The 22,975-nt window shown below is 51.3% G+C and overlaps 1 protein-coding gene across 1 annotated transcript in view; it reads right to left on the bottom strand.

Annotated features, from left to right (window-relative positions):
- MYH9 (myosin heavy chain 9) overlaps positions 1-19,217 on the bottom strand; it is a 329,257-nt gene extending 310,040 nt beyond the window's left edge. The window contains exon 1 of the mRNA XM_075321969.1: positions 19,089-19,217. The gene's annotated coding sequence lies outside the window, so the exon portion shown is untranslated. The remainder of the gene's footprint in view (positions 1-19,088) is intronic.
- Between the last annotated feature and the right edge of the window lie 3,758 nt (positions 19,218-22,975).

Genomic DNA, 22,975 nt, shown 5'->3' with positions numbered 1-22,975 from the left:
TACTAGGTCAACATGGGAAAGACAAAGGAGCATTCCAAGGCCATCAGAGACAAGATCGTGGAGGGTCACAAGGATGGCAAGGGGTACAAAACCCTTTCCAAGGAGTTGGGCCTACCTGTCTCCACTGTTGGGAGCATCATCCGTAAGTGGAAGGCTTATGGAACTACTGTTAGCCTTCCACGGCCTGGACAGCCTTTGAAAGTTTCCACCCGTGCCGAGGTCAGGCTTGTCTGAAGAGTCAAGGCTAACCCAAGGACAACAAGGACGGAGCTCCAGGAAGATCTCATGGCAGTGGGGACATTGGTTTCAGTCAATACCATAAGTAACGTACTCCACCGCAATGGTCTCCGTTCCAGACGAGCCCGTAAGGTACCTTTACTTTCAAAGCGTCATTTCAAGGCTCGTCTACAGTTTGCTCATGATCACTTGGAGGACTCAGACAGACTGGTTCAGGGGTCTCTGGTCTGATGAGACCAAGATCGAGATCTTTGGTGCCAACCACACACGTGACGTTTGGAGACTGGATGGCACTGCATACGACCCCAAGAATACCATCCCTACAGTCAAGCATGGTGGTGGCAGCATCATGCTGTGGGGCTGTTTCTCAGCCAAGGGGTCTGGCCATCTGGTCCGCATCCATGGGAAGATGGATAGCACGGCCTACCTGGAGATTTTGGCCAAGAACCTCCGCTCCTCCATCAAGGATCTTAAGATGGGTCGTCATTTCATCTTCCAACAAGACAACGACCCAAAGCACACAGCCAAGGAAACCAAGGCCTGGTTCAAGAGGGAAAAAATCAAGGTGTTGCAGGGGCCTAGTCAGTCTCCTGACCTTAACCCAATTGAAAACTTGTGGAAGGAGCTCAAGATTAAAGTCCACATGAGACACCCAAAGAACCTAGATAACTTGGAGAAGATCTGCATGGAGGAGTGGGCCAAGATAACTCCAGAGACCTGTGCCGGCCTGATCAGGTCTTATAAAAGACGATTATTAGCTGTAATTGCAAACAAGGGTTATTCCACAAAATATTAAACCTAGGGGTTGAATAATAATTGACCCACACTTTTATGTTGAAAAGTTATTAAAATTTAACTGAGCAACATAACTTGTTGGTTTGTAAGATTTATGCATCTGTTAATAAATCCTGCTCTTGTTTGAAGTTTGCAGGCTCTAACGTATTTGCATCTTATCAAACCTGCAGGGGGTTGAATACTTGTAGGCAATAATTATACACACACACATACACTAGAAGGTGGCCCGATTCTACGCATTGGGTATTCTAGAATTTACGTATTGTGTAGTTCATGTATGATTTTTGTGAATATAATATCACCGTAAGGACACAATTTTGGAGACAGACAGACAGACAGACAGACAGACAGACAGACAGACAGACAGACAGACAGACAGACAGACAGACAGACAGACAGACAGACAGACAGACAGACAGACAGACAGACAGACAGACAGACAGACAGACAGACAATTTATTAGTTTGTGTTGTAAAGATGTATTCCAATAAATATATTTTGTGTTACAATAATCAAGATATTTAGATAATAAAAATGATTAAATGTCTGATCACATTGTACTACAATAATTTTTTCAGTTAACTATAAGTAATATATGTGGGAGTCTGAGTCGTGGAGTCAGTCGGTGCAAGGGAAATTGAGGAGTCGAAGGTTTGGCTTACCGACTCCACAGCCCTAGTTATAACATACAAGCCTTGCGATCAATCAGCACCAGCTTCCTTCACCCCACCTTTAGACGTTTGAGCAGGAAGTCAGCACAGTGCTCAAATATCTAAAGGCAGGGAGACAAATGCCGGACACTGACTGGGCACAGGGGCCGCATGTCAATGCCACTATTTTTATTCATCACTGCAACCGCACTGGAGGAGAGTATAGGCTTATTTACTTTTACGGGGGTGAACAAGGGGAATGAGAAGAGCTTGTCCAAGTAGCGGACAACCCCTTTCAGAGTTAAGTGTCAGTCTTTGATGACAAAGGCCAGGACTCAACTAGTGGGTGTGGCCTTGTTCGATACAAGTGTCTGATTAGTAGGCATGCGCTTTGTATTGAATTATGCCACGCCAACAAGTAAGGTTCCGGCCAGGATCAAGCATATTGTACAACTGCATTCGCGTGACTGCTGTTTCCAACTCAAAAGCTGGCCAATCCTCGCAGCACAGTGTGGGAGATGGGAGGATTCACAAGTCTGCAGTCACAGTGACTGCATACTTATTTTAGACTGGAGAACACCTTTAAAATAAAGGTCCAGTCACACTAAGCAACTTACCAGCGATCCCAACAACGATAGGGATCGCTGGTAAGTTGCTAGGAGGTTGCTGGTGAGCTGTCACACTGCGACGCTCCAGCGATCCCACCAGCAACCTGACCTGGCAGGGATCGCTGGAGCGTGGCTACACGAGTTGCTGGTGAGCTCACCAGCAACCAGTGACCAGCCCCCAGTCTCCTAGTTACAGCACACATCAGGTTAATTAACCCGATGTGTGCTGCAGCTAAATGTGCACAGAGCAGGGAGCAGCGCACACTGCTTAGTGCTGGCTCCCTGCTCTCCTAGTTACAGCACACATCGGGTTAATTACCTGATGTGTGCTGCAGCTACATGTGCACAGAGCAGGAGCCGGCACTGACAGTGAGAGCGGAGGAGGCTGGTATCAAAGGTAAATATCGGGTAACCAAGGACAGGGCTTCTTGGTTACCCGATGTTTACATTGGTTACCAGCCTCAGCAGAAGCTGGCTCCCTGCTCACTGCACATTAGTTGTTGCTGTCTCGCTGTCACACACAGCGATCTATGCTTCACAGCGGGACAGCTGTGAGGCAAATCCCGGGATATGAAGATGAATTATGACTTCCAGTCATAATCGCTCATCACTCCCTGGCAGTGCCCCCCTCCCTTCTTGTTCTCAATGTCCAGCATCTGTGAAGGTGTTACACCTCCATGGCCATCTCCTGTGATATGGAAATGAGATGATGTGGGAACAATGGACACAGGAGGACTCCCTGCCGTCACCCTGTGGTAGGAGCTGCTATCTAATTAGCAAGCTTGGAAGTATCCAGACAGAACGACTCCAGTAAAAAATGGTTCATATCTCGCAAGCCATATTTCCGATAAATATGGCAACCATAAAAATGGTGTCTCCGCATGCGGACGATGCTGGCACACCCTTTTTATGGGAGCGGGAGCTTGGGAAATACCCCAGGCGTGATATCAGCCAATGGGGAACTAGTAGACAAGTCATGAGTCCTCTCATTCTGTAGCTAAATTCATAACTGTCACAATGAGAGCATTGGCGTCCGCCTACGACGCTCCCAGGCCAAGTTATGGCCATATTCCATGTTGTGGATTTTGTCCATAACTCCAGCCAGGGGTGGAGCAGTGCTCCCTCTGAGGTCACTAAGGTAGGAGGGGACCTGGATTTGCCCAGGTTGATAACCCTACTTCGGCCATTTTCCAGTGTTCTTTCGCTGGGGGTCACGTGTAGGAAACATCTGTGGGAGTTCCTGGAAACCTGGTCTACAGCGCCCCCCTGTGGCCAGACGCACAAGGTAACTGATTGAATTGCATACCTGTTTGTAAACCATGCTTTATCTGTAACTGTACTCTGACCTATGTATATTCTGTAGATTCCCTATTGTATATATTGTAGTTTCTAGTGTGCTTTAGGCTGATTAAATTATATAATTAATCTTGGGCTGTTCTGTTATCTCGATCTTGAATCCCACGTCTGTGTTCGGCTAATAGTTACCGTGAAGCGGTTGGTGGCAGCGAGTTGTGCCAAGGATTATTGTGGGGAGGCCAGTGAGATTCGGGGAGGTTTTATATATTCCGCCCGCGGAGGTCGGGGGAATATATACCCTACTCTCACCGGGGACCCTTCAATAATCGGCATAAGTAGTATAGCGGCCTCCTTGCTTATTGTCGGGCAATTCCATAATTGGCCTGACTATAAGAGGGGCGCTAGAGAGCGCGTCACGTGCTCTGTCTGTCGGTCGGGAGGTATAAAGGAGGGGTGACCCCCACTTGTTACCCCCCGATTGTGACGTACTGGTAGCCAGCGCGGGGGATTTCTGAGTGACCCCCCCGGTGGTTTGTGACATATTGGTGGCAAGCGGTGGGATCGAGATAATAGTGTGTGTGAGTGTGAGACCCATACTCCCAGACACTAAAGACTGCCTGCAGCAGCTGTGGCTGCTGGGGTCTTCAGACTAGCTCAACACTAGAGTGTCAGAGTGCAGATACTGTAAGGTGTGTGGAGGCATCAGGTGTCAGTTCTGTGTCAGTGACCAAAAGTCTGCAAGAATGGCTGAGAGCACCAGGAGCAAAGCCAAAGGAATGGCCGATGCTAAGGCCAGAGACGATGAGGAGGTTGTCCACGAGTCCTCCAGGAGCCAGACGCCAGAGAACAGCTCTGCAGAGGACATCGCACAACCTGGCACTGCTGGACAAAATGAGGAGGAGCTCGCCCAAGGGTCCTCAACGAGCCAGATGCCAGCCCTCCGCTCTGAAATGGACAGTGAATCACCTGGCTCTGCAGCGTGCCGCAGATCACCACTTGCCAATCCCTCCGGCCTGAGAGGTGCAGAGGCCCTCCTTCAAGCTGCCTTGGCCAGGCTTATGGCTGGAGACCGGGATACCTACGAGATACTCATGGCCGAGCGTGGGCGACAGGCAGCGCGTGACGCTGAGGCTGCGGAGCGGCAAGCAGCGCGTGAGGCTGCGGAGCGGCAGGCAGCGCGTGAAGAGCGAGAGCGACAGGCAGACCGTGACTACCAGCTGCAGCTAGCTCAGCTCCGGCCCTCATCAGCCACATGTGACCTTCAAAACACCAAACTTCCAAAGGTCCGTGTTGAGGACTTCCCAGTGCTGGAGAAGGATGGAGACTTGGACTCTTTCCTGACTGCTTTTGAACGGACTTGCTTGCAGCACCATCTGGACAAGGATCAGTGGGCCAAATACCTGACCCCCCGTCTAAGGGGTAAGGCCCTGGATATCCTTGGGGACTTGCCTGCTGAGGCAGATCAGGGCTACGACACCATCAAGCGGGCCCTGATCCAACAGTACAACCTCACTCCAGAGTCCTACCGCAAGAAGTTCCGGACCCTGCAAAAGGGACCAAAGGACTCCTGGGCTGACCACCGGCGGGCACTTGCCCGAGCTGCCGACCACTGGACCCAAGGCCTGCAGCTTTCCACCGGACCGGAGATCCTGGACTTGTTCATCACGGAGCAACTCTTGTGGAACTGCCCTGAGGATCTCCGCCAGTTCATCCGAGACCAGAAGCCAAAGGGGTCCACGGCTACAGCTGCCCTGGCCGATGACTACACCAACAATCGGGCTCCTGAAGCCAGGAGAGCAGCCACCAGCAGCACCTGGAGAGGGGGTAAGATGAATTCTGCGACTGCCCCACCTGCCCCTAGACTGCAGGGGGTGTCCCCCTCAACTCCCCTCTCCAGGCCCGTGGCAGAGCCAAGACGGTGCCACCAGTGCAACTTACCTGGACACTTCAAGGCCATGTGCCCTCAGCGTCCCAAGGCCCCGGCCCCGTCCCCGTCCCAAGGGCCGCCCAAGGTGTATTGTGTGGGTGGGGGTGGTGGTAGGTCCCTGGACAGCTTCCAACCTGTCACCGTCGGCCGGTCTGTGACCATAGGATTGCGAGACAGCGCCTCGGAGGTGACTCTGGTGCGGCCTGGGATGGTGTCCCCCCAAGACTTGATCCCTGGAAAAACCCTCGCTGTCTCCGGGATTGGAGGCATTGACCCGGCGCTGCCTGTTGCTGACATTTATGTGGACTGGGGCGCAGGGCGAGGGGTGAGGGAGGTGGGGGTAACTGATCGGATCCCTGCAAACGTGCTACTTGGGACAGATTTGGGGCAGATAACCTCCCAGTTTGGGCCCCCCCCAAGGGCTGACCCTTCAGCCAGTACTGACATGCCTCCGGACAATGTTAATGTGTTATCTATGAATGATGTAAGGGAGGAGGGAGTGAACTCTGATTTTTCTGCTTGCATAGACACACACTCAGCTGCAGCTGTGACAGGGGAGGGGGTCAGAGAAAGGTGTGACAATGCCTCTACAAGTAATCAGCCTGTGAGCTGGGATCTGTTGCCCTCTGCAGGGATAAGCAGAGAGCAGGGTGCTGCAGGGGGAGGACCAGTGTGTGGGGTGGGGGCTACCACAGCAAATGTGGGGTCCCCAGAGATTTCACAGCGGGGTTCTGTTGCTGCAGGAGGGGAACAGGCAGGTGAGATTGGGGCCGGTCCAGGAGCGGAAGTGCTCCCAGGTAAGATCTCGGTGCATGGTTCCCCCACAACCGGGGTGTCAGGAAGCCAGGTAGGTCTGCCTGAACCGGCGACTTGGTCAGGAACGGAGGAGGAGCAGGCACGACCCACGGTCGCAGCGGCTGTGGCCGCTGTCACCCGCAGTGGGAGTGCTGGAAGCCAAGGGGCCTCCCGGAGGTCCGATAGCTCTTCCCCTTCTGACCAAGTGGCAGCCGAGTCAGGTGGAGGCCAGGACACAGGTCCCGGGGTACTGACTGAAGATGTGACAGTCTCGTCGATTCTGGCCACATCTAGTCAGGGGTTTCAGGCAGCGTTAGAAGCTGACGACAGCCTGAAAGCTCTTAAGGAGCAGGCGGCACAGCCTCCCTCGGACTCGGACCCGGAGCGAGTGGTCTGGGACCAAGGACGGCTGTACCGGGCCACGGTCCAGCAGGGTTCACCGGAGGCGTGGCCCAGGGACCGACAGTTGGTGGTACCCTATCCGTTCCGGACGGAGTTGTTGCGGATCGCACATGAGATTCCGATGGCCGGACACCTAGGGATCGCTAAGACCAAGGCCAGGTTAAACCAGCATTTCTACTGGCCAAAAATGGGGGCCGATGTGGCTGCCTACTGCCGTTCGTGTGAAACCTGTCAGAGAGTGGGGAAGGCGGGGCCACACCCCAAAGCCCCACTAGTATCTCTGCCAATCATCGATGAGCCTTTCAGGAGGGTGGCTGTGGATCTGGTCGGCCCGCTGGCCATCCCCAGCAGCTCCGGGAAACGCTTCATACTGACGGTAGTGGACTATGCCACCCGGTACCCAGAAGCAGTGGCCTTGTCGTCCATTCGGGCTGACAAGGTGGCCACCGCATTGCTGGAGATTTTCTCCCGAGTGGGTTTTCCCCAGGAAATGCTCACTGACCGGGGGACCCAATTCATGTCCCAGCTGATGGAGGCCCTCTGTAAGCAAGTCCAGGTGCGACATCTGGTGGCCAGCCCGTACCATCCACAGACTAATGGCCTGTGCGAGCGGTTTAATGGCACCTTAAAGCAGATGCTTAAGATGTTGGTCGACTCCCATGGGCGTGACTGGGAGCGGTATCTCCCACACCTGTTATTTGCTTACCGGGAGGTTCCACAGGCCTCAACAGGATTCTCACCGTTTGAGCTCCTGTACGGGCGACGTGTGCGGGGCCCCCTGGCTCTGGTGAAAGAGGCTTGGGAAGGGGATTTGGCCACCCCTGGAGTGTCGGTTATCGAGTATGTCATGCGCTTCCGGGACAAAATGCAGGCCTTGACGCAACTGGTACACGACAATATGGCTCAAGCCCAGGCCGATCAGAAGCGTTGGTACGACCAGAACGCTTGTGAGAGGACCTACCAAGTGGGTCAAAAGGTGTGGGTACTGGTCCCCGTACCACAGGACAAGCTTCAGGCAGCCTGGGAAGGCCCATACCTCGTGTACCAGCAGCTCAACCCTGTGACGTACCTGGTCACCCTGGACCCTGCCCGTGGAAGGCGGAAGCCCTTCCATGTGAACATGATGAAGGCACATCATGAGCGGGAGGCATGTGCGCTCCCCGTGTGCAACCTGCCCGAGGAGGGAGAAGCGGAAACCCTCTTGGATATGCTAGCCCAGGTTAGGGCAGGCGGATCCATGGAGGATGTGGAGGTTGGCCACCAGCTCTTGGAGGACCAACGGTCCCAGCTGTGGGCCACCCTCCTCCCCTTCCGGGGGTTGTTTACCAACCAGCCCGGAAGGACTGACTTGGCTGTCCATCACGTGGACACTGGGGATCATCCCCCGATCCGGCGTTCAGCATATCGGGTCTCCCTGGAGGTGCAGCAACACATGCGCCAGGAGATTGACGAGATGCTGAAGCTGGGGGTGATCCAGGCATCCAACAGCGCTTGGGCCTCGCCTGTAGTCCTCGTCCCTAAGAAGGACCGAACCACTCGGTTCTGCGTGGACTACAGGGGGCTCAATGCTGTCACGGTCGCCGATGCGTACCCAATGCCACGCATCGATGACCTGCTCGATCAGTTGGCCGGGGCTCAGTACCTGACCATCATGGACCTGAGCCGGGGATATTGGCAGATCCCCCTGACTCGCAAGGCCAGGGAACGCTCTGCCTTTATTACCCCATTTGGACTATACGAGTCCACGGTGATGCCATTCGGGATGAGGAATGCCCCTGCCACTTTCCAGCGGATGGTCAACACCCTGCTCAAGGGACTTGAAGGGTACGCGGCCGCGTACCTGGATGACATTACCGTCTTCAGTCCCACCTGGGAGGACCACCTAGAGCATCTAGCACAGGTGCTCAGGCGGATCCACCGGGCAGGTTTGACCATCAAGCCGGGAAAGTGTCAGCTGGCCATGAGCGAGGTCCAGTACCTCGGTCACCGGGTAGGCGGGAGAACACTGAAGCCCGAGCCTGAGAAAGTGGAGGCCATCGCATCCTGGCCCACCCCCAGGACCAAGAAGCAGGTGATGTCCTTCTTAGGGACCGCCGGGTACTATAGGAGGTTTGTTCCATGCTATAGTAGCCTGGCAAAGCCCTTGACGGACCTCACCAAGAAGAAGCTGCCCTCTGCAGTCGATTGGACAATGGACTGCGAGACAGCCTTCCAGGCCCTAAAGGACGCCCTGTCCAGCCCGCCCGTGCTACAGGCAGCCGACTTCACGCGGCCGTTTGTAGTACAGACCGACGCCAGTGACTTCGGCCTCGGTGCGGTGCTCAGCCAGGTGGACTCTGCGAGCCAAGAGCACCCAGTCTTGTACCTGAGCAGGAAGCTGTTACCAAGGGAAGTGGCCTATTCCACGATGGAGAAGGAGTGCCTGGCCATAGTGTGGGCCCTGCAGCGTCTGCAACCCTATCTATACGGGCGCCACTTCATCGTGGAGACGGACCACAATCCCCTCAGCTGGTTGCACACCGTCTCTGGGACGAATGGGCGATTGTTGCGATGGAGCCTTGCGCTCCAGCAATACAACTTCACCATTCGCCACAAAAGGGGCCGTGACCACAGTAACGCAGACGGGCTGTCCCGACAAGGAGAGGTCGCGGACGGGCGCACGGGGGAACACCGGAGTGTGCTGCCCCCTAGCGCCCTCAAAAGGGGGGAGGTGTGAGGCAAATCCCGGGATATGAAGATGAATTATGACTTCCAGTCATAATCGCTCATCACTCCCTGGCAGTGCCCCCCTCCCTTCTTGTTCTCAATGTCCAGCATCTGTGAAGGTGTTACACCTCCATGGCCATCTCCTGTGATATGGAAATGAGATGATGTGGGAACAATGGACACAGGAGGACTCCCTGCCGTCACCCTGTGGTAGGAGCTGCTATCTAATTAGCAAGCTTGGAAGTATCCAGACAGAACGACTCCAGTAAAAAATGGTTCATATCTCGCAAGCCATATTTCCGATAAATATGGCAACCATAAAAATGGTGTCTCCGCATGCGGACGATGCTGGCACACCCTTTTTATGGGAGCGGGAGCTTGGGAAATACCCCAGGCGTGATATCAGCCAATGTGGAACTAGTAGACAAGTCATGAGTCCTCTCATTCTGTAGCTAAATTCATAACTGTCACAATGAGAGCATTGGCGTCCGCCTACGACGCTCCCAGGCCAAGTTATGGCCATATTCCATGTTGTGGATTTTGTCCATAACTCCAGCCAGGGGTGGAGCAGTGCTCCCTCTGAGGTCACTAAGGTAGGAGGGGACCTGGATTTGCCCAGGTTGATAACCCTACTTCGGCCATTTTCCAGTGTTCTTTCGCTGGGGGTCACGTGTAGGAAACATCTGTGGGAGTTCCTGGAAACCTGGTCTACAGCGCCCCCCTGTGGCCAGACGCACAAGGTAACTGATTGAATTGCATACCTGTTTGTAAACCATGCTTTATCTGTAACTGTACTCTGACCTATGTATATTCTGTAGATTCCCTATTGTATATATTGTAGTTTCTAGTGTGCTTTAGGCTGATTAAATTATATAATTAATCTTGGGCTGTTCTGTTATCTCGATCTTGAATCCCACGTCTGTGTGTTCGGCTAATAGTTACCGTGAAGCGGTTGGTGGCAGCGAGTTGTGCCAAGGATTATTGTGGGGAGGCCAGTGAGATTCGGGGAGGTTTTATATATTCCGCCCGCGGAGGTCGGGGGAATATATACCCTACTCTCACCGGGGACCCTTCAATAATCGGCATAAGTAGTATAGCGGCCTCCTTGCTTATTGTCGGGCAATTCCATAATTGGCCTGACTATAAGAGGGGCGCTAGAGAGCGCGTCACGTGCTCTGTCTGTCGGTCGGGAGGTATAAAGGAGGGGTGACCCCCACTTGTTACCCCCCGATTGTGACGTACTGGTAGCCAGCGCGGGGGATTTCTGAGTGACCCCCCCGGTGGTTTGTGACAACAGCAACAACTAAAAAATGGCCCAGGACATTCAGCAACAACCAACGACCTCACAGCAGGGGCCAGGTTGTTGCTGGATGTCACACACAGCAACATCGCTAGCAACGTCACAAAAGTTGTTCGTTACCAGCGATGTTGCTAGCGATGTTGCTTAGTGTGACGGGGCCTATAAAGCGAGAAGGACACAGACATTATATTTATTTTTAATCTAAAATACACACCCTTCGCCCATCCAGATAAGGTGGGAGGGGTAGAAACACACGCCTCTTTCCTCCAGTGCTCAGCTACACTGACCCTCTGCAAAGCAGACACGCTCATGTCATATGTCTGCTCACACGCCAATTGGTGGAAGGACAGGCAGATCCCCCCTCAATATTGTATTTACTGCTATCCCTATCCAGAGGAAGCAGATGGTAGCGGTGGCCAGCACCAGTGGAGGGCATCTTGCTCCTTGCGATCCACTTTTCAGCCCTTCAGCTTTCTTGATTTGTGGGCCAGACTAATAATATCCAGTGGGCCAAGTGAGTGTAGCCCATGGGCTGCACTTTGCCCAGCCGTGGTCTAAATCCTATTAAATGCATTTACAAAAAAAAATATGTAGTTGAGCTATAATCAATAAATAATTTGATGTTTTAGCAGTTTTTAATAATGCAGGCTGTATGTACAAAGCATGAGAATACTACTGCAAATGCAGTAAAGTAGCAACTGCAGGAAAACCCTTCGGGGCACCATGCCCTAAAACTGAGATGACTCAAGATTAGATTGGTCTTAAACTTTTTGATGTGTGATTAGGCCCTCACTGCTGCATTCTTTACATTCCTGATTCATGGTGAGTGGAACAAGAACATGCAGGGTACTTAAGGACTGAAATCTTGCTACCTGTGAAAACGTTTTACAGCTTGAGAAAACAGAATAGCAATGAAAAAGTCTAAGTAATGCAGGCTGAGATAGAGATAGAGATATATATATATATATATATATATATATATATATATATATATATATATATATATATATATATATATATATATATATATATATATATATATATATATATATATATATATATATATATATAAAAAGAAATCATAAGTCTCCTCCTGCAGCGTTAGCTCATTTGTGGCTCCACTTCCCCTCAGTTACAGTTGCTGTGAAGGCAATATCCTTCCTGCTCTGAGGCCTGCAGTGTGATCAGTTTGCTTAGTTATCTTTATTGTACGTTAATAAATTATGTAAACTGCACTTAGGACAGAGCTACCATTAGGGAAGTCTGGAGTGAGGTCAACGTGTCTGCACCCCAAGTCATCTTAGATCTGCACATGCCACTCTTAAAGGGGGGTTCCAGTTGTAGAAAACCTGTCCCATAACTGAATTTTAAAAAAATAAAATAAAAATAAAATAGAGCCTGATGCACATTTATGAGCTGTAAATTTGCATACTGAGCAGCTCCAATTCAATTGACAGTGATTTCTTGGCCAGTGCAAGCGCCGCCTGAACCTTGACCGCTACACCAACTATGCAGAGAGCAGGAGGTTTCTGTAGTGTGGGGGCATCATTGCCTCTGCTCACTATACACTGAATTGTTAAGACTTAGGGTACTTTCACACTTGCGTTATTTTCCTTCCGTTACAATCCGCCCTTTTGGGAAACAGCGGAATCCGTTAACGGATTCCGCTGTTTCCCATAGACTTGTATGGTTGACGGATTGTACCAAAAGGAGCTGCGTTGCTTCTGCTGGGCGACGCTCCGTTGCTTCCGCCCAGCGGGAGGAACGCAGCATGTAACGTTATTTTGAGCAGCGGAATCCTCTGGATTTCACTGCGCATGCTCTTTTTTTTTTTTTTTTTTTAAATCAAACTTTATTTTGGCTCGCGGTGGCCGAACGTTCAGCTGAGCGCCCGGCCGTCGGCAAGCGACAGCGCTCAGCTGAATGACCGGCCACCAGCATGCCCGGCCGCCGGCAAGTCACAGCGCTCAGCTGAGCGCCCGCCCGCCGGCATGCCCGGGCGCCGGCAAGTGACAGCGATCAGCTGATCACCCGGCGGCCGGCTGCAGGGAGGATCAGCTGATCACCCGGCGGCCGGGAGCGATCAGCTGATCACCCGGCGGCCGGGAGCGATCAGCTGATCACCCGGCGGCCGGGAGCGATCAGCTGATCACCCGGCGGCCGGGAGCGATCAGCTGATCACCCGGCGGCCGGCTACTGGGAGCGATCAGCTGATCACCCAGCGGCCGGCTGCAGGGAACGATCAGCTGATCGTTCACTATAGTCTGCCGCTGGTAAAACCGGGAAAAAAAAAAAAAAAAATCAAAACGAATTGCGTTGTTTTGCAGCATCCGTTGCATCCGTTGTGTCACTATATGCAACACATCCGTTGCATCCGTTACACAACGCAATGCAACGGATACCGTTCAACGCAAGTGTGAAAGTAGCCTTAGGCTGCTTTCACACATCCGGTTTTTCCTGTGCGGCACAATCCGGCGCTTTGCAGAAAAACCGCAAGGTTTTTTTTGCCGCCAGTTGCGTTTTTTTTGCATAGACTTCTATTAGTGCCGTATTGTGCCGCATGGGCTTGCGTTCAGTCCGGTTTTTGCCGCATGCGGCAGATTTGGCCGATGCGGCGGCCGGAAGGAACGTTGCCGGGCACGTTTTTTTGTCCGGTAAAAATAACCGCATCACGCCGCATCCGGCCGATGCAGCACGATTTGCAATGCATGCCTATGGTTGCGGCAAACACCGCATCCGGCCGCCGCATGCGTTTTTTTACACTGCGCATGCTCAGTAGCCTGCCGCAAGCGGCAAAAACTGGACGGACCGCATGTAAAAAATGTATGCAAAGGATGCGGTTTTGTCGCCTATCAATTAGCATTTGTGCATACAGTATTGTACTTTCTGGTAACCAGTGCAGCACATTGCTTGTATTGTAGCTCCCGCGCACCGACATTTCTATTATAAGCTAATGTGCAGTGTAATTTGTTTTACATGTTTTTTATTGCACAGTATTTTGTATTAGTGTACTGTAATAATTTTATATGAACACAGGACATTATTTTGTATTACTGTAATAAGTTTGTATAAATACAGTAAATATTTTTGGGTTGTGGATTGAATGTTCTGTGTTTTAATTATTTCCTATGGGAAAATTCGCTTTGATATAAGTAAACTTTGTTTAAGAGCAGACTCCCGGAACCAATTATGCTCTTAATCCAAGGGTCCACTGTATATGCATGAGACCAGGAATCATTCATATTGCTGGGACTAAGCCTTCAGGTTGTGACAAACTACAACCTATGAACAAGCCCCAAGTCCAGAGAAACCACCAAACCAACCCCACCAGTTGACTGAAATGACCCCCTCTCCTGTAAATCAGTTGGGCTACTGGATACCAGAGCCACAGAGTAGCAGGAAAACCAAATATGTCCAGCAGCATTCAGTCAGTGCATAAAACTACTTCCAAAAACCAGACAGATCTTCGTGCTGGATTTAGAGTAACCTCAGTACATTAACCATGGGAATTCAGACACTGGTCCCCAGTAGGAGAGGTGAAAGCAATCACCTAGATCAGGGGTGGGCAATTAATTTTCCCATGGGGCCGGATGAGAAATTGGGATGTTTTAGAGGGCCGGACTACTAATAAACTCAGCGGGGGGCATACACACTGGCCCTGGTGGCGCTGAAGGCAAAGGCAGGAAGCACTGCAGCAGCAGAGCCTGAGGGCTCCTCTGGCCCCCTTCTCTGAGTCCCCTGTGTGTGCACTTCTATTGCAGGCACAGGGGGACCTGAGAAGACACAAGTGCTGGACTCTCCCCTGCTCCCCCTCCAGCAGGCACTCTGCACTCTCCCTGCTGCTACTGGTGCACTTACCTCAGTTGCAGAACAGACGTTTTTGAAGTGACCGCTGTGCAGATGAGACGGTCACATGTGAGGATCCCTGGGTAGAAGGGGCAGGCAAAGAGGGCGTGGCGAGCATCAACACCAGCAGGAGGAGACAAGGAAGGCATCCGAGGAGTGTGTGTGTCCACCATTCAGAGGGGGCATGGATGACAGTAAAAGGGGCGTGGCTAGCAGCATAAACGTCATGGAAGGCATCCAGGGGAGCATAACTGGCAGCAAGAGGGGGTGTGACCGGCAGAGTAGGGGGCGTGGCAGCTGCTTATCACTGCACTGTGGATACATAGCTCCCGGCAGTGAGAGCGGGGCTGAGGCATAGATCAGGCCACGCCTCCAACTCTGATATAAGACGGGCGGGCCGGTCAGACAGGCGGGCCGCATCCGGCCTGCAGGCCGCCCCTTGCTTAGGTCTGACCTAGAGGATCCATAGGGTGCGGTGTGGTGCCCCGCAGCAGGCACTAGTCAGAGCGGTGAAGCTCCGCAATCCAATGGTAGGCCGATGGTGGCACCAGGAACAGCTGATCAGTGTCATCAATATTAACAGCCTGGGCAGCCTTTTTAACATTATGGCATTTCTGTACAATATATTTCAGGCAGTGTTCAGACATTTACAACAGAGTGCTTTCCTGTGCTGAACAGAGCACATTGATCCAAGATTACAGGAGTGTTCATACCATAGCAGCATTCACTAATCTACCCCATTATATGCAGTGCTGCAGCACTCCCAATCCCTGTATGAACAGCCCTGGAGAAAGTCACATCTGCAATATGCCCAGTGACCAGCCCTTATGTCTTCTTCATTTGGACATCTGAACCCAATCTCACCACTATGCTGTTCCACTTTCAACTAGCAATTGTCACAAACACTATGGTACAAAACAGAAAAGTTACAAAATTATTTGGCAATCTCCTTTGTGATTCAGTATTTTCTTTTTACACACCAGTACTAGCTAGAGCCAGCAGATTTTAATTGAGCATTACTTAGTGTGCAGGGGTGTGGCCGAGCAGATCATTCCTTAATCAGTGGACAAAGCCCATGCACCATTGGCAGGTTTCTGGGCTTAGGGTACTTTCACACATCCGGATTTTTGCTCTGCGGCACAATACGGCGTTCTGCAGAAAAACCGCAACCGGCTTTTGTAATGCCGATTGCGTTTTTTTTTGCATTGACTTACATTAGTGCCGCATTGTGCCGTAGGGGCTTGCGTTCGGTCCGGTTTTTGCCGCATGCGGCAGATTTAGCCGATGCGGCGGCCGGATCGAACGTACCCTGCAACGTTTTTTGCTCCGGCAAAAAACACCGCATCGCGCCGCATCCGGCCGCTGCGGCGCATTTTCAATGCATCCCTATGGAGGCCGGATGCGGCGCGATGCGGAAAAAACCGCATCCGGTCGCCGCATGCGGTATTTTCCACTGCGCATGCTCAGTAGCATGCCGCAACCGGAAAAAACCGGACCGGCCGCATGTAAAAACTGATGCAAAGGATGCGGTGTTTTCACCGCATCCGTTGCATAGTTTTCACAGCCGGATTGAGCCGCAGGGCTCAAACCGGATGTGTGAAAGTAGCCTTAATCTGTTTGGCCTCCAACTGGTCAAAAAAATAAATAAAAGTAATTAGCACATAAAGGTGGCTTTACACACTGCAACATCGCAAACGACATCGCTGTAACGTCATCGGTTTTGTGACGTAATAGCGACCTCCCCAGAGACATTGCAGTGTGTGAATCACATGAGCGACCTGGCCCCTGCTGTGAAGTTGCTGATCGCTACAAATCGTTCAGGACCATTCTTTGGTCCTTTGTTTCCCGCTGTGCAGCATGATCGCTAGAAAGTCTCAGTGTGTAAAGGGGACTTAAATGTGCAGGCAGCAGGAGCCGGCTTCTGCGGAGGCTGGTAACCACGGTAAACATAGGATAACCAAGAAGCCCTGTCCTACGCCGCTCTCACTGTCAGTGCCGGCTCCTGCTCCTTGCACGTGTAGCAGAGTACACATCGGGTAATTAACCCCATGTGTGCTGTAACTAGGAGAGCAGGGAGCCAGCGCTAAGCAGTGTGCGCTGCTCCCTGCACGTGTAGCTACCCCACACATCGGGTAATTAACCCGATGTGTACTGTAGCTAGGAGAGCAGGGAGCCAGCGCTAAGCAGTGTGCGCAGCTTCCTGCACGTGTAGCTACAGCACACCTCGGGTAATTAACCCGATGTGTACTGTAGCTAGGAGAGCAGGGAACCAGCGCTAAGCAGTGTGCGCAGCTCCCTGCATGTGTAGCTACCCCACACATCGGGTAATTAACCCGATGTGTACTGTAGCTAGGAGAGCAGGGAGCCAGCGCTAAGCAGTGTGCGCAGCTTCCTGCACGTGTAGCTACAGCACACCTCGGGTAATTAACCCGATGTGTACTGTAGCTAGGAGAGCAGGAAACCAGCGCTAAGCAGTGTGCGCAGCTCCCTGCACGAGTAGCTACAGCACACCTCGGGTAATTAACCCGATGTGTACTGTAGCTAGGAGAGCAGGGAGCCAGCGCTAAGCAGTGTGTGCTGCTCCCTGCTCGTGTAGCTGCGTGCGCTGGTAACCAAGGTAAATATCGGGTTGGTTACCTGATATTTACCTTAGTTACCAAGCGCAGCATCGCTTCAGTGCGTCGCTGCTGGCTGGGGGCTGGTCACTGGTGAGATCTGCCTGTGTGACAGCTCACCAGCAACCCGTGTAGCGATGCTCCAGCGATCCCTGCCAGGTCAGGTTGCTGGTGGGATCGCTGGAGCGTCTGACTGAGTGACCTCTCACCAGCAACCTCCTAGCAACTTACCAGCGATCCCTATCAGGTTATATCGTTGTTGGAATCGTTGATAAGTTGTTTAGTGTGACGGTACCTTAACTGGCATGGAAAACCAGTATCTACATCATCCACAGAAGAGGCCTCCATTGCACTCCTGCACACACCGATCTTCCCCACTGAGGGAAGAGTAAAGTACTGTAATGTGCAGGCACGAGGAAAGGTGAAGGACCGCACATGTGCGCTACAATACTGTGATCTGCCCCCAGTAGGGGGAATCAAAGTGTACATGCACAAGAGTGCAGTGGAGGTCTGTGTGGATGATGCAGGTGTCCTCTACACAGGGCTGGGCAGGAGACTGCAACTGCACAAGATTGAGGAGGTGCCAGAAAGACCAGCGACACCTATTGGACAGGACCGCCCCCTAGGTGAGTATAATAAAGGTGTTTTTCATGTTATACAGAGCGGCCTGGGCTCATATATACATACACACACACACACACACACACACACTATTCTCAAATGGTGTATACAAGAGCTCACTGGTGGTGCTCAGTGGTGACAGGTTCCCTTTAAAAAGGTTTGTGCAAGCATAGATCTCTGAAGACTCATTCACAGGATAGCGCAAAACAACAAGTTGTGGGGGACCAAAACCATACAAATCAGTAGTTGTAAGCACCATACAGAGCCACCACTGCTGTACTGCAATACAGCTCTACACAAAGACAAGCCAGGAGCTGTGCACTAAACTCGGGACAGTCCTGCGCTCAGCAGCTCCATTCAAGAGTTACATCCAGGTGCTGCACAAGACTGCCGATAGGTGGGGCCACCAGGGTCCAGGCTGCCAGCCATCTGGTACTGATGCAGTCCTGTAGCCAATTCAGATACTTATGTCCAAACACCCCCTTTAGGCCAGCGTCATACGAGCAGACTACAGATGCAAGTTAGGCCTGGGCTTGTTTGTCTGAAGCTGGCTTTCCACCCTACATTGGTTTTCGGTTACAGGAAGTAGAGCAGCCTAGAGCTAGAGTGCGCTGCTGCTTGTTCTATGGAGCTGATGTGGACAGATACCAAAGGGGAGAAGATACTAGAATAAACGAGCTCGTCATTAAAGGAGATGACTAGGTATCCGAACCAGAGCAGCGGTTCTTCTATAACTACCTTTAGATTAGAGGGAGGGGGATACAACCTGCAGAACCCAGCATATGCAACTCCAGGCAGCTGCACTTTTGGGTGTGGCAACTTCACTCAAACTTACTCAGGAAGTCAGAGAACAAGCAGAAAACCACAGCTACCTCAAGATACCGTAGGTGGTGAGAAGAGCCATTATGCCAGCGGTGTAGAGAGCTCCTCACCAGCCAGCCCAGAGGGGCAGCGCGGCACCGCTCCTCACCATGGAAGTCTCAGAACTCACCGGGTCCCAGCTTCAAAGCTCCACACAAAGGGAAGTAGCTGCGCCCGTGCGTCACCCGGGAGTTTGTATTTGGTGCTGCAGACGTGACCTCAGGAGGATGAGACAAGGGCGGACGAGCCCGGGACAGAGCAGCTCCGTACCCGGAAATGGGTCTAGGACTGCCTGCCCTGGGACGAGCAGCTCGTATCCCCGGCGCAGGACACGCACACAGCCGGTCTAGGAGTGGCCACTTCCACATGAAGCAGCGGGCACGTGTGACACCAGAAGCCACTCAGCACAAGTATGCAGTGATCACCTACCCGAGAGCCAGGCGTGAGGAGGACGGGCACTGCACACTCCCAACAGCGAGCGAGAAACTTTCCGGAGCGCGTCTGCCAAGCTGCCACCTCTGGAGCAGCCGGGAACTAACTAACACGTACCGGCAGTGGAGGGGGAAGCAGGGAGGTGGCCGGTAGTTCCCGCCTATCATGGGTGTGGCTCCATGGGCGGACGGGGCGAGGCCATGCTGCGCTGTGGCCAATCGCTGCTCAGGGACACTCGTTATTGCGCTGTGTCCGGGAGATGCGACGCGTTCTAGTGATGTACGGCCGCGGGTCCGAGAGGAGCAAAGGTACAAAGCGGAAATAGAACAGCTGCTCCTTCAGAAGATGTGGAACAGAGCTCTGTCCTGACCGCACAGGGGTCTGCTCATCTCATGCTGCACACTAGAAATACTACTCTATTCTATACATTCACTGGCGGACACAGCAGAGGCCCCTCAGCAGTCCCATAGCTCATCAGAATGCTCAATGTCACCTGCTTGGTAGGTAGAGATGTGCCCTCCTACCTCTTCGGCCCCTGACAGCGTCCAGATGTGCGGGGTCAGCAGAATGAGCACTGTTATGTCCGATGGGCACTGTTATACCTCGGCAGGTCGGACGCCTTCCTCTAGAGATAGGCGAACCTGAACTGTAAACCTTGGGGTCCGTACCGAATACCTAGTGTCCGAGCACGGACTTCTCAGGGAACTCTGTGTAACTCTTTGGGTTTGGCCCCTAGGATGATTAAAAAGGAAAATGAAATAAAAGTAAGGAATAAAGTCGGACTGTTATACTTACCGACCAGTGGCGTAACTAGAGTTTGATGGGCCCCGGTGCAAAGTTCGGACCTGGGTCCCCCCCTCTATGTACACCGACACTTGGGGTATGAGATAATGACGCTGATACTTGGCTCTTTCCCTCAGCACCCAGCTTCCCTATGTTCTGATATCCATCTTGTCCTCGGCACTCAACTTCCCCATGCTCTGCTATACATCTTTCCCTCAGCACCCAGCTTTCCCATATCAGAGCATGAGAAATCTGGGTGCTGAGAGATGTATAGCAGAGAATGGAAAAGCCGGGTGCTGAGGGAAAGCGCCCTTTTCCCTCAGCATAAAACGTTCCCATCCCCTGCTTGTATCTTTAACTCCCCTTTCATATAGTTTTTCCAAATACTATAATGGCCCCCACATAGCCTTTCATATAGTATAAAGGGTCCCACATAACCCTTCATATATTAGAATGCAGCTCCGTAGTCCTGCATGTATAATAATGCATTTCCCATAGTTCTCCATGCATTATAATTCACCCCATAGTCCTCCATATATTATACTGCACCCCATAGTACTACATATATTATAATGCGCCCCATAGTCCTCCATATATTATAATTCACCCCATGCTCCATGTATAATGCAGCTAGCCCCCCATGACTTCATGTATAGCGCAGCCAGCCCCCCATGTTCCATGTATAATGCAGCCAGCTTCACATGCTCCATAGAACCATGAAGAAAAAAATCTGTACAGAGACTTTATAGTTGAAAAATAGAGTCAAATTTTATTAAGTACAAAAGACAACAATTGATATAATAAAAACTTTTTTGTAGAGACAGGTGATGATAACCACCAAATGATACCCATATACCAACCTGGCACACATTGCATGTAAAGAGCAGTCAGAAAGCCAAAAAAAAACCCAAACAGATGATCAAACAAAGGGGAGATCAATTGGCATAAGGTTATAAAAACCCTATATTTAGAGGTAGGTAATACAATATGCTCAAGGGGTACAACTATAACCACTAGCATCATGCCTTAAACCTCCACTATACTGACCACCTAAAATGTAACCACCACTAAGTACAAATAACTATCCATGTGGCATGTAGTCAGTCTAAGAGAATCCCAAGCTGGAACACTAGGGCTGTAAGTTACAGTGGTGAAAGTGCCATACAAGAGCAGAGTTGTACATACCAAACACATAGACAGCCATATGATCAATGGATGTAGATGCAAAAAAGCTACTGGCTGCTGAAGGTACCCTGTGCCAACATTGCTAAACAATCCAGCAAACAAATGCAATTATATATATCACTAGTGGCACAGGGCAACAAAGCACAAAGCAATATCGTACCTGAGGTATGGTATAGGGGTAAGGAACCCCGACCTATAGGTTTCGTAATTCTTCTTCCGGGGGTGGTCTCAGGATAAAAAAGAGCGTCCTTATAAATAAAACCTGTCCAATCCCAAACCAGGTCAATCCTGGCCAATCAGAACGTCCAAAAATGCACTAACCAGCCCGAATATACTATAACGGCAAATGCCATTGGTGAGTGGCCCACACAACCCGGTCAGACTCCGCCCCCATGTATGACGCGAAAACCGGAAATGTACAAGTATGGGCATCGCGTCATCAATCCGGGGGTGTGTCAAAACGAATTTTCTAAATTCCCTAAAAATATCCGTAATGATAATCTTACGAGGGAAGAGAGGAGCTGCATTAACAGGATCAGGAGCTTGGAGGACATTGTGATAAAACCGGCCGACAAGGGCGGGAATATTGTGGTGTGGCCGTGTACACTCTATGAAAGAGAGGCGTACAGACAGCTCAGGGTTGGCGAATGCTATCAACGCCTCACTTTTAATCCCCTGAGCAAATTTACCAAAGAACTACATTGTCTTCTGGCTGATGCTGTGGAGTGTGGCACTATAGAGAGGGGATTGTCTGATGCGCTGCGTGTGGGTGAGCCGACGATACCGACACTGTACCTGCTACCTAAGGTACACAAAGATGTGAATGTGCCACCGGGTAGACCTATTGTGTCGGGTGTGGGCAATTTTCTTGAGCGTGTCTGTATCTATATCGATTCTTTGTTGAAACCATTGGTTGAGTCTCTTCCCTCTTTCACAAGGGACACAAGCAATTTTTTGCAGAAAATTGATTCGATACAAGTAGGGGAAGGCTCCCTGTTGGTCTCTTGCGATGTCGAATCGCTCTATACGAGCATTCGACATCGCGACGGACTACGGGCGGTGTCGTATTTTCTCTCTATGACCAACATGTCTGGGACCGAGAGGGACTTTGTCATGAACTTATTGAGTTTTGCCTTGACTCATATTTTTTTCTTTTTTGGGGGGTCCCTCTACCTGCAGCTCCAGGGAACAGCAATGGGGGCGGCCTTTGCGCCCTCATATACTAATTTGTTTCTGGGGCTGTGGGAGAGGGAACTTCTCCTGTCAGATTGGCTGTCGTCGGTGGACCGCATCCCCTTGTGGACGCGGTACATCGACGACATCTTTTTTATCTGGCAGGGGACGATCCCGGAACTTAATTTATTTATGCGTAATTTGAATAACAACGAAATGAACATACGGCTGACTCATAAGTTCAGTGACACGTCCCTCGAGTTCCTAGATGTCTTGGTCATAAGAGATTCACTAGGTTTCTTACAGACAGATCTATATCGAAAGGACACCTCTGTAAACTCGGTTTTACATGCCACCTCTGCCCACCCCGCACATGTACGAGCAGTCCCAGTAGGACGATTCCTCCGCCTACGGCGGATCTGTTCCTCGGACTCTTCTTTTGAATCCAAGGCTTTGGATCTCAAACAGAGATTCCGTGACCGTGGGTACAGCAATAGGTCTATCAAGAGGGCATACAATAGAGCTAGGAATTCCCCACGCGTAGATCTATTATTTGGTGACCATGGGACTAAAAATACGAATATGGTGAGAATGGTCACCAGGTACCATTCACATTGGGAATTGATGCTACAAGTCATGTCTCGGTATTGGTCTATACTGACTGTTGATCCCATTCTTCGGAGGTATTTGCCTGACAGACCATCGGTTGCAGCCCATAAGGCCAGAAATTTGAAAGACATACT

The sequence above is a fragment of the Anomaloglossus baeobatrachus genome, chromosome 8, assembly GCF_048569485.1.
Source record: "Anomaloglossus baeobatrachus isolate aAnoBae1 chromosome 8, aAnoBae1.hap1, whole genome shotgun sequence".
NCBI lineage: Eukaryota > Metazoa > Chordata > Amphibia > Anura > Aromobatidae > Anomaloglossus > Anomaloglossus baeobatrachus.
This window is presented reverse-complemented; position numbering and strand designations above follow the sequence as displayed.